The following is a 14,625-nucleotide window of genomic DNA, read 5'->3' as shown; positions in this document are numbered from 1 at the left end:
TACTCAAATGTTTCGTAATTCATTGCAGGGAAGACCCTGCAACATTATAGCCCACATGAGTCTCTATTTAGTGCAGCGTGAACACTGGCCAAACTCCAAAATCAGTGGAATGAATTCTCAAAGTGCTTGGAGATCTTTTTGGGATCCCTCCGACCCTGGAATGTTAAACAAATGTCCAGCACCAAAATCAATTGGAAGCTAGGCTGATCTTGAGATTGCTGATTGGATTCCAAGAGACTTTGCACACTTGCATGTAGGGATCAGAGAACTCACACCACACCAACAGAGGCTCCACCTGGCTCACAGTTGATACCCTTTGAGGGTGCCCTCTACTGGCCAAGAATATGGAGGCTCTTAAGCACGGGGAAGGAACCAGTACAATCCTTGAAGACAATCTTGGTCTCTCTTGGTTGTCCAGTGTTGGAGATCCTTTACTAAGGACAGTGATTTAAAGAATGACAGTGAATCCTGTCCAGTTGTCTAGCACAAGACCTACTTCCACCACTAAAGGATGAATGATTTGGTCATGTACAAGGGATTAGGGATATCACTACTTCAGTTTCAAGTTCCCAGGGACACCATAGAGCCTGCACCATCACTAGAGGCTGACATGAGGGGACTACTATAACATGTACATTTCTCATGGCTACAATTCCAGTCAATTGCTTCTTTTGCCTCACAGTTTGGGATGGACTATTCCAATGAGGAGCAGGATCTGTACTGATTTGCATAGGGTGGGTCTCTGGAGCAGCATGGCGGCGGGAAAATGAAGGACTGGAATGTGGCCCTGAGTAATTGTCAGGTGCTTCGATTAATTCAAGCACTCCATCCATCAATTTATTTCTCAGTGTGACTCCTAAAGTGTGACTGGTGTGCCTAGACGTGGTTCCTATTTTTTCTCCCTACTTAAGAGGCCGAAACTGGTCCTTGGTTGGTTTCATTCTGGTTTAGAAAGGACGTTGCCCAGTAGTTTGGTCTGAACTGTTTTTAATGGAGCAGGAGCAAGGCTGATTTGCATATGGCTTGAGGTGGTGTGGAGGGCAAAAAATAATGCACTGGGATACGGCCCCAAGTAATTACTACTTACCGAATTAAATTCAAGCTGTCCTCTCAACACTTTTGTGTATGTGCCTTCAATTCAGCTTATTGACATCTGTTTGATCTATCTGTATATAAGAGTCCCCATCCTTTTTACATTTTTAATGTTTTACGATTGAAAGTTTCAGATTTTCTCACTGAACTATTGGTCACTTGCAGCAAAATATATGCACCAGTTAAAGAGACCGGACATCACATGGCGTTTTGTTTTTATCAATGGTGTGTTTTACATCCTCATTCAAATGATGCAATTAGATACTTTCACTGTAAATTATATACTTTGCAACTTATTCAAAGATATTAAGAAAAATCAACTAGGTCCAGAGCAAAGATTCAAAGATGAAAACAAATCTTACTACAGTGATCTGCTGTCACTTAGGAATTGTTACTCATTTAATCAGTCATTTTGCACTATTAGTTATTTATGAACCACAATGTGTGTTCATATCTAAGTTAAACAAGCATAAATGTATTAATTGAAGCTTTCATGCCCACATAAATTAATTCAAAAACATCCATGCATGAATATTTGCAGTTTTTTTCTATGTAGCATAAACTCGACCCAAAGGTATTTGAGTGCCTTACATGAGCACCAGTTACGTTATACAAGGACACATTCATTTTTGGTATGCACAGGAGATTAAGTGATTTGTGCAGAATCAGAGAATGTTGAGCCATGCCCAGACTCCAACCTTGTACTCCAGCTTCAAAGTCAGCAGCTCGGGCCATTAAACTACATTCTTTATTCCATTTGATTGAATAAACTTACATTTATATCCAGATCTGTTTTCCTGAAATGTGGCTTTCCTTTATTAAATCTCGTGACTTTAGACAACATTTTCAGAGCTGGCAGTTGGCCTTTAAAATGAATCAGCAAGCAGTCAATAGGTCGTTGGGACTTCAGGATTGTTTGTTTATTTAAATTTGGAAGTATTTGTTGTACATTAGAAGATGAGGCCGATGTATGAAGTTGAGCCTAGAGAGAGTTAAGAAAGAGAAACGGAGACAGAAAAAAAGATATTGTATATCCCATTCTGTGCTTGGGCGTTCATATTTGTTCTTGTATAAATGGATAAATTATGCATTATGTTTAAAGGAGAGAACATTCTAAAACAAAAAAGGGAGTAGGAGGAGAAAAAGCTGGGCTTACCCTCCTAAGTGACTATGTAACATGACCTAGAAGCCCAGTTTAAAACAAAAGGAGAGCCTCCACTGAGGAAAAAGACAGGAACATGTTTATTTTCCTAAAAGAAAGCCTCACCCACCAGGGTTACCTAGTCACATGCTGCGACCCTTGGGGACCCTCTTTGGAAACCATGTCCTAGGTACCAGGGGAACCATTTGCTAGAGACTTACAGGGAGGGACAAAGGTATTTCCAATTGAGGAACAATTGCACATTTTAGGGAAGAGATCTGGCACTGGGGACCTGGTTAGCAGCAACCCAGTGCACATTCAGTCAAAATTGCATCGAATACCAAGCAAAAAGTGGGGTGACCATATCAAAAAGAGGCCCTTTTCTACAATCCTAAAATATCTATAATGGTAATAAAATAGGAATATTCAGGAACTATTCATACATCATTGGTACAAAGAGAGAGGACTGTGCCCTCTTTGCATTTTTACCACTGTGTTATTGGACATTTTGGGAACAATTCACAAGTACATGGAAGACTAAGTAAAAGAGTATTTCCGTTATATTACTTCTCGTACGTATACACGCTTTTATGAATCCTCTTCATAGTTTTTCATTTAATGAAAACTTGATACTGGCAATTCCATATCCCATAACTCATTTGCATAGTGTGCCACCCTCACCTTATTTCAACAGTCTTCCAACAAGTTGGACAATTCAAATGTAATATGAGCTAATGTTATCAATGTTATCTCTAGTGTACATTTCAGATATACAGACAGGAAAGTGCTCTCAGGTATAGTTACCTGTATAGTATTTACTTATGTGTGGAAATCGTAAATTTGCTGTTACTATTATATCTTACTAAAGCTTCATATGTGTTTAAACATGTGAATATCCACTTAAATTGGTGATTCTAATACACACATTTCTAATATGGTGTGTCTGCTGTCTGTTAGGCTAATGGTTACATTCTTACACGTCTTCTGATTTGTTTTTGTCTTTCTTTGTTAATTCTGTTTAATTTCCAGGGATCTTTGATTGTCTTGTTTACTTGCTCTACGAACATCAATATGTACATCTTGTTGTGACTGATGATATCATTAGGAGGCTAGAATGATTTTATCAGTGTTTGCATTGGTTATGTCATTTGAAATGTCAGCCACTGTCAGCCTGATCTTTTAGTTGAGTTACAATCAGAGCCACTAGAATTATGTGATTCTGCAGCTGCAGCATTTTCCACATAAATATTGATTTGCCCCATTTGCCACATAATCCATTGTCTGCTGCATAAGCTCAATTTTTTAACAAAAAATGTTTTTCTAGCTCAAACGAGATACTAAAAATTTTGCAACGTTTTCATGTACTGTGGAAGGCCCTTTGCAAAAGTTGATTGTAGGCAGCTGGGTTCTGGTTACAATACCCCCCACACACAATTTTTGCCAGGTTTTTTGTTGCACCTTTAAATGAAGTGCCCCGGGCTCCTGCTAAGCAGGTCCCCTGTGCCAGTGTTCCTTCCCTAAAACAAGACACCTGGTCACTTTATCCCCAAGTGACCTGGCCCTTCAGCCCCTATAAGTCCATAGTAAATGGTACCCTTGGTACCAAAGTCCTGGGTGCTGAAGAGGGGCCCTCAGAGCTACAGCACAACTTGTGCCACTCTGAGGGACCCACCATCACCCTTTTGCAGACTGCCATTGCAGGCTGCGTGTGACAAGGTGCTTCCAAAAATGAAATCATACCATGGCACACAGCCTGTGTGCCATGTCCCCTAACATTGCAATTGCAAGCAATATACGTAAGTTACCCCTCTAGCAGGCCTTACAGCCCTAAGAAAGGGTGTATTATATTACATGTGAGGGCATATATGCATGAGCAAATATGCCCCTACTATGTCTTTGTCAATTCCTACAAATAGTAAGTTTACTGGGAAGCTATTTTAAATGCATGTGCTCTACACTGGTTACTATGAGTTCCCCAGCTACATGATGGCTTCAATGAACCCTGACATGTTTGCTATCAAACATCTCAGAATAATAAACCCTCACTGGTTCCAGAGGGCACCTTATAGGCTTAGAGGTGCCCCCTGAAAACCTACCAGCTACTAGTGCATTGACTGACTGGTTCTGACCAGTTCAGCCCCCACAAATATATTTCTGGACCCCCACTGTGAAAATCAGTGCTTTCATGGCCTAGAGACAAAAGCCTGCACCGGGCAGAGGTGTTACCTCCTCTCCCAGGCAGGATGGACTTTTCTGGGCCGGGAGCTTCAAAGGCCTTGCTTCCTTTGTACTGTGACCCAGGTCTCTCTAGAGGGTGGAGATGGCCTACCCCCTATCTTGACCATACATTTGTCAGCAGCACAGGTGGGAAAATTTGTTAAATTGGGAGGAGGGCCCACTTCATGCCTGTCCCACTCCTAATGTGGACGAGCTGAAGTGGACACAACCTTAAATCCCTCAATCTTGTTTGGAAGGAATTAGGCCATAAGGGTCCCAAAGGAAGTGGTCATAAGAAGGGTGTAGTCACCCTGAAGGTGGTCAGCCCACTGGGTACTGCCTGGCACTCCTTGTCACGCCCCTGAATTGAGTATTTAGGTAGCACCCCTGAACCTTAGAACTCTGATTACTGATGACCTAAGAAGAACCGGACTCTATAGAATCGCATCAGCAGAGAAAACTACAGACACCAACTGACTTGGCCCCAGCCCTACTGGCCTGTCTGCAGCCCCGATGATCCTGCATCAAAGGACGACCTGTCCTGCAGCCCAGTGACCTCCAAAGCTTTGGAAGGACTGCCTGCCTTCGACAAATAACAACATCTCCCGAAAACAGCATACCTGTTTAATAAGAATCCAAATTTAAAAGAAAAGAGCTCTGTCCTGAGGAACTACGAAACTGCCTCCAGACCCAGCTCTGCACCCGACTCCTATGACCTCAGTCCAAGTGGCCTGCCAGTCCTGTGAAGATTCACTAGCAATTCTGAGTCCACTGGAGACTGACCCATGCCGGACTCTGCCTCAAAGCCTACAGCCTCAAATCAAAGACGCCCCCTGACTGTGACCTCCCCTGTAAGCTGTTCCAGATGCCAAAGCTCACTCCTGCTCCCGGAGCCCCTCGGTGTCCCTTTATCCCCTAGCATCATAACCTACTTGGCAACTGTGCATTTTGTTCGGTCAACCTCCTGGCCCGAGCCTGCAGCCTTTTTCCAAAACTGATCTCCCCCATTGACTTGCATTAGGCGCCCAACGCTGTGTTGCCACTCTGCCCCTGCTGCTCCTGTGCTGCTGAGGGTGTAAGTTTGGTGCTGCCTTGTGGCACCGCTGTTCTTACCTCAATCCCAGGAGATCGACCCCGACACCACTTTACTCAACTGTGAGCTGCACATCTTTGGTTACCCCCAGTCTTCATTGGATAACATGGGACCCCCAACATTGTGTTGGCACTCTGCACCCGGGCACCCTGTGCTGCTGCGGGTGTGAGTTTGGTCCTGCCTTGTGGCCCTCTTTGTGCTTACTTCAAACCCAGGAGATCAATCCTAGGCACTGCTTTAATCACCCATGAGCAGCACATCTTCGTTTACCCCAAGTCTCCATTGGTTAACATTGGGCACCTGACTCCGAATTCGACCTCTGCATCCGGCCGCCCCTGTGCCTCTGTTGGTGCACTCTTGATTTTAACCTTGCCTAGTGTGTACCTAAAATCCCAAAGACTGGATTTGTAAGTTGTGTACTTACATGCAAAACTGCAAACTGTATTCTTGTTTTTCTCCAATAGGTTAACATTGCTGAACTCAAAAATGTCACTGTGTTGATTTTTGAAACTGCTAAGTATTTATCTTTTGAACTCTGCTTACCTTATAATAAAGTTGTTTTTGTTCATTTAAAAAAATATTTTTATTTCAAAAAATTAGTTTAGACACAAAAAGTAACCCACCCCTCCCAACACAAGAGCAGTCACACTCAATATACAAAACAACAATAAATCACCACGTTCAATGCATAATATAAAAATCCAGTAGGGAAGATGCAGTAGGTAAAGTGCAATGAGGAACTGGCCAAGTGCAAAGTGCAATGAGCCATACTTAACCCCTCGCCTTAGGATCCAATTAGAATTTACTAAGAATTATACTGTTAAAAGAAGCCATCAGAACTTTGCAAACAAAATACAAGAAAATATTCATTGTGCATCAGTGCCCACTCAGAAAAAGGGGCCCGGATAGCGACCCCCCTCACTCTTCTTGGCCTTTTTGCCCTTCAGTTGATACAAGGCTTCCTCAAGCTTATATATGGATATAATTCTAGCAAGCCACTGTCCGAAAGATGGGCCTCAGAATCCAACCAAGAAGAAGCAAAGCATAACCAGAATACTGCAAGAGGCAAAAATAAGAATGTACGAGTTCTAGCAGGGACACCCTCTTCTTCTACGCCAAGTAGTATAAACTGTGGAGATAATGAAAATTAGCAGTCTAACATTAAAAAATTCAGAGACTTCACCAATATCATCTGCAAGCCCCGGACAGCTGGCAAACAGATAAATTAAATCTGCGCCATATAAATGGCATCTTGGGTACCGAGCTTCCTTATATTCCCCTCACTGCATGATCTTCTTAGGTGTAACATATAAATCAAAACAAGTCTTATAGTGCTTGGATAGCATAGTAAATTGGAAGACAGAAAGACAAAGTGGGCCAAGCAGAGAGACTCAAAAACAGTGGAATTGGAAATAGAAAACTTCTTGTGCCATTTTTCAGAATGTTTTTCCAGATCATCCCTCATGAGTTGGTTTAGCAGACCATAAATTCCCCTCATGGCCGAGAAACAGCCCATAGAAGTGAATCCACTAACTCCACCTAAAGGAATCCAGTGGGGCCACCTCCCTTCCAACTAGGAAAATCCCTGAAATGCAAGAATTTAAAGAATTCCTTATGCCTAATGGAACATTCTCTGACCTGATTTTCAAGGATAACAGCTCCATGTCAGAGAAAAAATCACCAGCATGACGAGCCTCAGCCTTCTCCAACAGGAAATTCAAGGGTCTTGAAATATATCTGAAAGAGAGGGATTATTAGCCATATGAGTATAAAGTTCTTTTGTTCAAAGGAAATATAAAAGCAAATGTTATTTTTCTAAATCGGTCTCTAATTTATTAATTGAGTGTGTGTCTTATGTATTGCCTCCGTGAGTACAGCAAATGCCTAACATGACTCCTTGATAAACCTATCTGCTTTCCTACACTACCACAAATAGAGCACTAGTGCTTTCTACTTTTGCCTCTTCAATACCAATTGGGGATCCACTGGACTTTGCACAATGTACTTCATTTAGTGCACTATATAGCAGAGCCTGCTTCCTACATTGATTGATCCTATTTCAGTTGCTTATGGCTGTGTTTGGTTGTTAAATGTGAACCAATAAGATGAAAGCTTTGCTCAGAAGGTGGTACCCTGAGTAAAAATGACAAACTGATAAAGTAATCATGCCTCAAAATGTGGTGCTGTTTGTAGCAAAATTTGCCTTTTCTTGCCTCATAATTTATTCAACCCTGCTACATAAATTGGTCTTCCATGCCGCAACATTCCAATGGCCCTAATTATCATTAGTTTCTGGAATAAGCATCTATAAATAAGACAAATAAAAAAGTACTCTTTTTAACCTTACTTAGTATTATTTTTATTAGCATCATGTATGTAATATGGAGAGCTGGGCAGACTGTCAGAAAACGTCCTTTGTGGGCTACAGGTACTGATATACCCACTCATGTTGGCTAAAATGTCCTACCCTGTACAGGCGTTTAATAGCTTCAACATGCCAATGTACTTTTTAATTTCTGGTTCTGAAAGGGGACAAACGACTTGTCTCCATATTACCTGTGAATGAAGTAGAGGAGGAGCCTGCACAGCACGACAGAAGAACCAGCTTTTGATGAATGAGAGCCAGAGCTGGGCTGCTGCTATAGCAGATAGAAACTGTTTGTCCCCTCAAATACAGTAAAAGGAATTCACTGCTCAGGAGTGTGGAAGCTGCTAATAACGCTATTGCTCTTACTGCGTAGACATAATGCATAAGCAATAATGATTAATTATCATTACTAAATTAGAGTAGGAGTTGGAAATACTGTGGATCGTAATGAGTAATTACCACTCGGTAGTAAATACGTAAATAGAATACCATGAACCAGTAAACGGCACACTACCGGATTACTGCCATATGTAAAATTACATGTAAATAAATTATTACTGTAAATACGAAAGATATTGGCTGAGAATACTGGAATTTGCTGTTCAAATTTAGTTCAGCCCTGAAATCGTTCCACAGTGGGTAAAACTTAATATCTTCTTCCACAACAAGAATCATTAGATAATTAAACTAAGCAATAAGCCCTTGTGTTATGAAGCAGGAGTGCTCCGTCCTACAGGAACCTTTCCACGGAATAAAGGTATTTTTATTGGCCACCTGAATATTTAACTCAGAATGATAAATCTTACTTTCTGATGTTAGACTTGACCCACGGGGTTATTTTTTTATCTGCTTAGCTAGTGAACCCATTGATATGGGCATTTTGCTGGCTAGTCTGTATTGTTTAATGCTAGGTAGCACCTACCTTTTGCTGTATGGCGCTCCACATGTAACTCCATATCACCCATTGCATGGTATAATTGAAGTGCCACTGGGGATTATTATTCCCTGCAGTAATTGTTATACAATGTTTACCCTCACATGATCCATATGGAAAGGGCTTATGAGATGATTCTCTTATCTTCAACTATTTAAGAACCTGATTTAGAGAGGTATAGTAACATATAATCTCCAGACAAAAACAATGAATCCCCTCATAAGCCTGTGGAACAACAATCGACACATTGCAGCATCACAGTGTTATGTCCTCTGATGGCGCATCCTCCAGTGTAGGATCAAATTTGGAGTTGGTTGACAATGGAAAAGCCTCGAACTCTTGGCAATGTAGTAAGTCCTCTACTGGACGATTTTCTGTTGTTGCAGAAACCTGCCAGAAAATTACTTCCACCAGTCTGCCCCTATTAGAAGTAACTTCACTGGAGAAGCCTCTAACGGATTTCTTCCAGAAATTGAAGTACTTTTAATTACCACCTAACTCAAAACCAGGCAGTTAATGTGTAGTTCAGTCACACTCTTTAATTCTTTCCGAGGCCAATCTGAATTGCAGTTAACAAAGCACACAGCTCACTATTTAATTGTGTTTTTCATGAAAACATAAGCAATATTCTTTACAACATTTGTGCACAGTTTATCATTAAATGAGTCCCTGATTCCCTGCCATTCACCTACAAGTCAGTTGTATTCCAATTCTTGGCCACTGCTTCATCCTCTTTGTGGATGTGGTTACAATCTTGGCTAAACAGTCTTTTAACTTTGGCAGGTTTCTAAGCTACTGTTAGCTCTGAGCTGTATTAAAATGAAATTGCCAATAGCAATATGCTAATATTTAATTATTGGACAAAATTATTAATATACCATGGTGCTAGCAATAAGAATTGTCCAAGGTGAAAGACTAATGCCCACGCCGTCTCCCTAAAGAATAGTAGGTGTAGAGTGATGCCACTTCACCACCTGCTCCGAAGAAAACGTATATTAAAAAATACAAACAGATTAAATAAATGAATTTGTTGCCTAAGTATTACACACGTATTTATTGTGTATGAAAATTGATGGAACCAGAATATCACTTCAAAGTATTTTACTAGCTTTAGTAAATCTGGGAATGTGCCATAATTCATGGGTAGATGCATGGAAACTCCCATGCTTCACCCATGGAATGTCTCACAAGTTGAAATGTAACTTAATGCAGCACAAGCAGCTGCATTGCTTTATATTTCTTTATAAAGGCAGTGCAAATCACCTCTTGTGTGGCTCTGTAAATATTACGGAAGCCTTTGCATGTCCTTGCATCGCCTTACATGACACATAGGGGGTCATTCTGACCCTGGCGGTCGGTGACCGCCAGGGTCACCGACCACGGGAGCACCGCCAACAGGCTGGCGGTGCTCCCTCGAGCATTCTGACCGCGGCGGTTCAGCCGCGGTCAGAAACGGAAAGTCGGCGGTCTCCCGCCGACTTTCCGCTGCTCGGGAGAATCCTCCATGGCGGCGGAGCGCGCTCCGCCGCCATGGGGATTCTGACACCCCCTACCGCCATCCTGTTCCTGGCGGGTCTCCTGCCAGGAACAGGATGGCGGTAGGGGGTGCCGCGGGGCCCCTGGGGGCCCCTGCAGTGCCCATGCCCATGGCATGGGCACTGCAGGGGCCCCCGTAAGAGGGCCCCACAAAGTATTTCAGTGTCTGCCATGCAGACACTGAAATACGCGACGGGTGCCACTGCACCCGTCGCACCCCTGCAACTCCGCCGGCTCCATTCGGAGCCGGCATCCTCGTTGCAGGGGCATTTCCGCTGGGCCGGCGGGCGCTCTTTTGGAGAGCGCCCGCCGGCCCAGCGGAAATGTAAGAATGGCCGCCGCGGTCTTTTGACCGCGGTGCGGTCATTTGTTGGCGGGACTTTTGCGGGCAGCCTCCGCCGCCCGCCATAGTCAGAATCAGGGCCATAGACAATACAAAGGCTTCATACATCAGGGCCTCACTGTTTTAAGTGCTTGATTGAAATTAGTGGACCACTGTTTTATTGAAATCCGACACATGTCCAGTCCCATATGTTTGAACAATTCAAAATGACCTTATTTGGGCTTGCCAATTTCTGATGTAAATCGATTTAGTTGTTCCAAGTTTGTTAACATCCGAAAAAGTATAACTTACATGTAAGTTACATATTGGCTAGTACTTTGCACAGCCTCTCTTCTTGACATCAGTATAATATACTGCACATAAATAAGGCCAGATTTATGCAGTTAAAGAGATTCCAAAGTTTATTTCTAAATAACCAATCCAAAGTGATCATATCCTCACCAAATCTGACAAAGAAAATTACCATACACAATTATGGATTTAATGTATACAATCACAACACTTACAGCCCGTATTATTGTTATTTGATAACATCAGTTTTCCTTTATAATTGGTTTCCTTTATAATTGGTTATAATTTCCAGTGTACAGTACTTGAGAAGCGGTGAAAGGGTAAAGTTTTGAGAGATCTAAGCGGAGTTAAAGGATGAGGGAAACGTGTTGAAAGGTAGGAGGTTGAATATAGGCAAAGCGTTTCTTCACATATTTGATAAATGTGTTTGAACGCAGCTTATGTAGTTTTATGTATAATCTTATTTCTTAATTATCTATTGATATTGACAATCTGTACCAATTTTTTTATGTAGTTGGTTCAGATTCTATCTGTGCCTCAAGGTCACTATTTTATGACATTTATATTTACTATATTCATTTACATTTAAATTAATTTAAAGCTCTTTTACTGAAGTGACTGCTTGTTTCTTACTTTTAACAGCCACAAACTTTTGGAGACACAGATGTCCAACCACAGAAGTCTTTTAGAATCTGGACCATATGAGGTTAGTTGAAAGTGTAAAATGACCTACAATAAAGCTATGTGTGTATCTGAAAGAGCTTGCCAGCATATCGTCAACTAGGTTAGATCAGTCCTGGGGTAGGGGAAATAATAGATAACACAGAAAAGAACGTTAAGCAGAGTAACAGTAGTTCAGATTCATAATTTTTGAGCATTGAGCAGAGTTCATCTTAAAAATGTATCATGCTGACAAAATTTCCTTTTTAAGTATTTGAAAAAATACTCAAATAATTTGGCTGATGGTGATGTTTGTGTTTCAATGCAAAATAGAAAGTAAATCCCTGTCATCCACAACATAGGTCATGAGACAGAGGGAATAAATCTAATTGAAAAAGCAAAAAGCCGCTTGACTTTTATCACAATGCTTGTTTACTTTGTCTACCATAGTATTATACCGTTAAGCCAATACAAGAAACACTAAGTTTATATAGCCTTAGTTATTTTTATTGTATTATACAAAATGTATCCATACATATATTGTGTGCATTATACATCAGTACCTACATCCAAAACAAAACCAGTGGGCATACGTCTATATTTCATCTAAAGCTCATTGGAATGTAGAGTATATGGTCTATCCTTCAACCTCAAAGAAATCAGAGCCCATCATACATTCTCTCTCATACACATACATGCCACGTGTGGATTAAAAACAGCTCAAAATTCTAACATTCCTACACAAGCTTCCAAGATGATCCTAAATGCACCTACAGAACTGAACATGTGTGTGGGCACTTCCTATTTCACTGTCCTGTTATCTGGGTTTCAGAAAGATTGGGGAGAAGTTTGTGATACGACAGAACATTGAATTTGTTGCATTTTGGAAGGATTATTATTTATTCTTGAATGTCAGTAAAGGTAGCCTTTGAGATCGTAATTTTATGTTCTAGTCTGAGTTTTTAAAGCTTGGTAAGTACATAAGATGATTTTGCCTGTCTTTCCACCTTTCCACATAACTCATTTAAAAAACAGATGGGAACCACCCAGATGTTTGTAACAACGATGGTTGGGATGGTTCCCATCTGTTTTTTAAATGTAGGATGATTATCAACCCTCTATTGCTTTAGGGTTGGTTTCAAATTGAGTTCAGCTCTTTTCATACTCTTCAGTTACCATATTGATATTTTTAATTAAATCTCAGTGCTTGGTAGTGGAGATCATGTTTTATTTAAGAACAAATGAGAAATGTTTCTCAGTTAACAAATGTGCCATAACATTAAGCAGAGTTTTTCATGGCCATAGCAGTGATGGGCGAATTTGTAGAAAGGAACAGGGAAGTGTAGGTTCCCATCAACGGTTAGGGGCTGTAGGCATAAGATATGCTCTGAGTCATTTAGGATAAGGGCAGTGTTTTCTCATAAACGTGTGGATAGGGTGGTGAGGTGGTGTTGTTGAACAGTAAAGCTAGACTAATAAGTACAGTAACATGTTTATAGTTGGGGTTACTCCAATCAAGATTCCAGTTGCCAAGAAAGGTATTGTTGGATGACAGCATTCAACAGCTCCATTAACTGGTCTAGAATTTAATGTTATTCTTTGGTGAATGGTAAACAATAATAATCTTTAAATCATCACTGGATGTGAAGCTGGGCACCAGTTTGAGGTACCCAAATGTGATGTATGTTGAGGTAGATATGACTGCATTTGATGACATAATTTATTATGGAGCAGTGCGTTTTCTGTCAATTGTGATGATTTCATAATTTGGAGGCACTAGAAGGTGTAAAATTTAAAAAGGGTGTTTATTTAGTTAAGATGCTGTGATGCGAATAGTATCCTAGTTGTGATCTTTAATAAAGCTAAATATTCTGTTGCAGTGTTCATTGTGGACCTAGTAAGTATTCAAAAAGGCAATTATTTGGAATGTTATGTTATGTTATGTTATGTTATGTTATGTTATTTTTATTTGTACCGCGCACAGCTGCCCCAGCAAAGGGGCGTCCCGGCGCTTAGAGAAGGTAAACACAACACAGCACTAAAAGCGGGCAAAAGAAGACAAAACACAACAGATAAGCTTAGACAAATAAAAAGGTCTTAATAGCCCGCCTAAACTGAAGGAGCTCATCAATGGCCCGGATTTGTGGAGGAAGAGAATTCCACCAACTCGCTGCCAGGACTCGAAAGGAGCGGCCCCCAATTCTGCTCAGCTTAAAGCGCGGAACCACTGCTAAGTTCTGGCCTAACGATCTAAGAGTGCGAGAGGGAACATAAGGAATCAGCAATTTCTCCATGATTTGCGGGGAAGTACCCTTTAAGATTTTAAATGCAAAACAGAGAACCTTAAATCTAATCCTCTGCTGCACAGGGAGCCAGTGGAGAGAGCGCAGAGTATTGGACACCGAACATCGCCTGGGGAGACCAGTCACCAGTCGGGCCGCAGCGTTTTGAACCCGCTGGAGCCGCCGAAATTCTGACTGGTTTATCCCCGCCAGTAGGGAGTTGGCATAGTCCAACCTAGACAGCACTGATGCTTGAACCACCAGCTGTCTTGTAGGTGCATCAAAGAATTTGAGGATAGGTCGAAGTCCTCTGATGATGCCATAGCAAGAAGCCGCCACCTTCTTGGTATGACAGATGAAACTCAGAGAAGAATCAAACCATACCCCCAAGTTTTTTATCTCTGCCGCTGGGAGGGGAGTCACACCCAACTCCGAAGGCCACCATTTATCATCCCACAAAACCACCTGTTTACCAACCACCATAATCTCCGTCTTTTTGGTGTTTAACTGGAGACAGTTGGATTTCATCCAGTTAGCCACTTCCCGCAGACCATCACAAAACCTGGGAGCCTCCAGGTCTGAGTCCCCACTCAGTGTGACCGCCAGCTGCGTATCATCTGCGTAGGATACCATGGTTAGGCCCCACTGCTTGACGACCGCAGCCAACG

At 41.6% G+C, this 14,625-nt stretch overlaps 1 protein-coding gene across 3 annotated transcripts in view; it reads left to right on the top strand.

Annotated features, from left to right (window-relative positions):
- The window catches only part of TMEM200C (transmembrane protein 200C), a 273,607-nt gene that overhangs the window by 191,723 nt on the left and 67,259 nt on the right, over positions 1-14,625 (top strand). For all 3 annotated transcript variants that reach the window (XM_069219847.1, XM_069219845.1, XM_069219846.1), the window contains one exon: positions 11,658-11,721. The gene's annotated coding sequence lies outside the window, so the exon portion shown is untranslated. The remainder of the gene's footprint in view (positions 1-11,657; positions 11,722-14,625) is intronic.

Source organism: Pleurodeles waltl, chromosome 2_2 (assembly GCF_031143425.1).
Source record: "Pleurodeles waltl isolate 20211129_DDA chromosome 2_2, aPleWal1.hap1.20221129, whole genome shotgun sequence".
NCBI classification, from domain to species: domain Eukaryota; kingdom Metazoa; phylum Chordata; class Amphibia; order Caudata; family Salamandridae; genus Pleurodeles; species Pleurodeles waltl.
The sequence above is the reverse complement of the archived record's forward strand: the minus strand, read 5'-3'. Positions and strand labels throughout refer to the sequence as shown.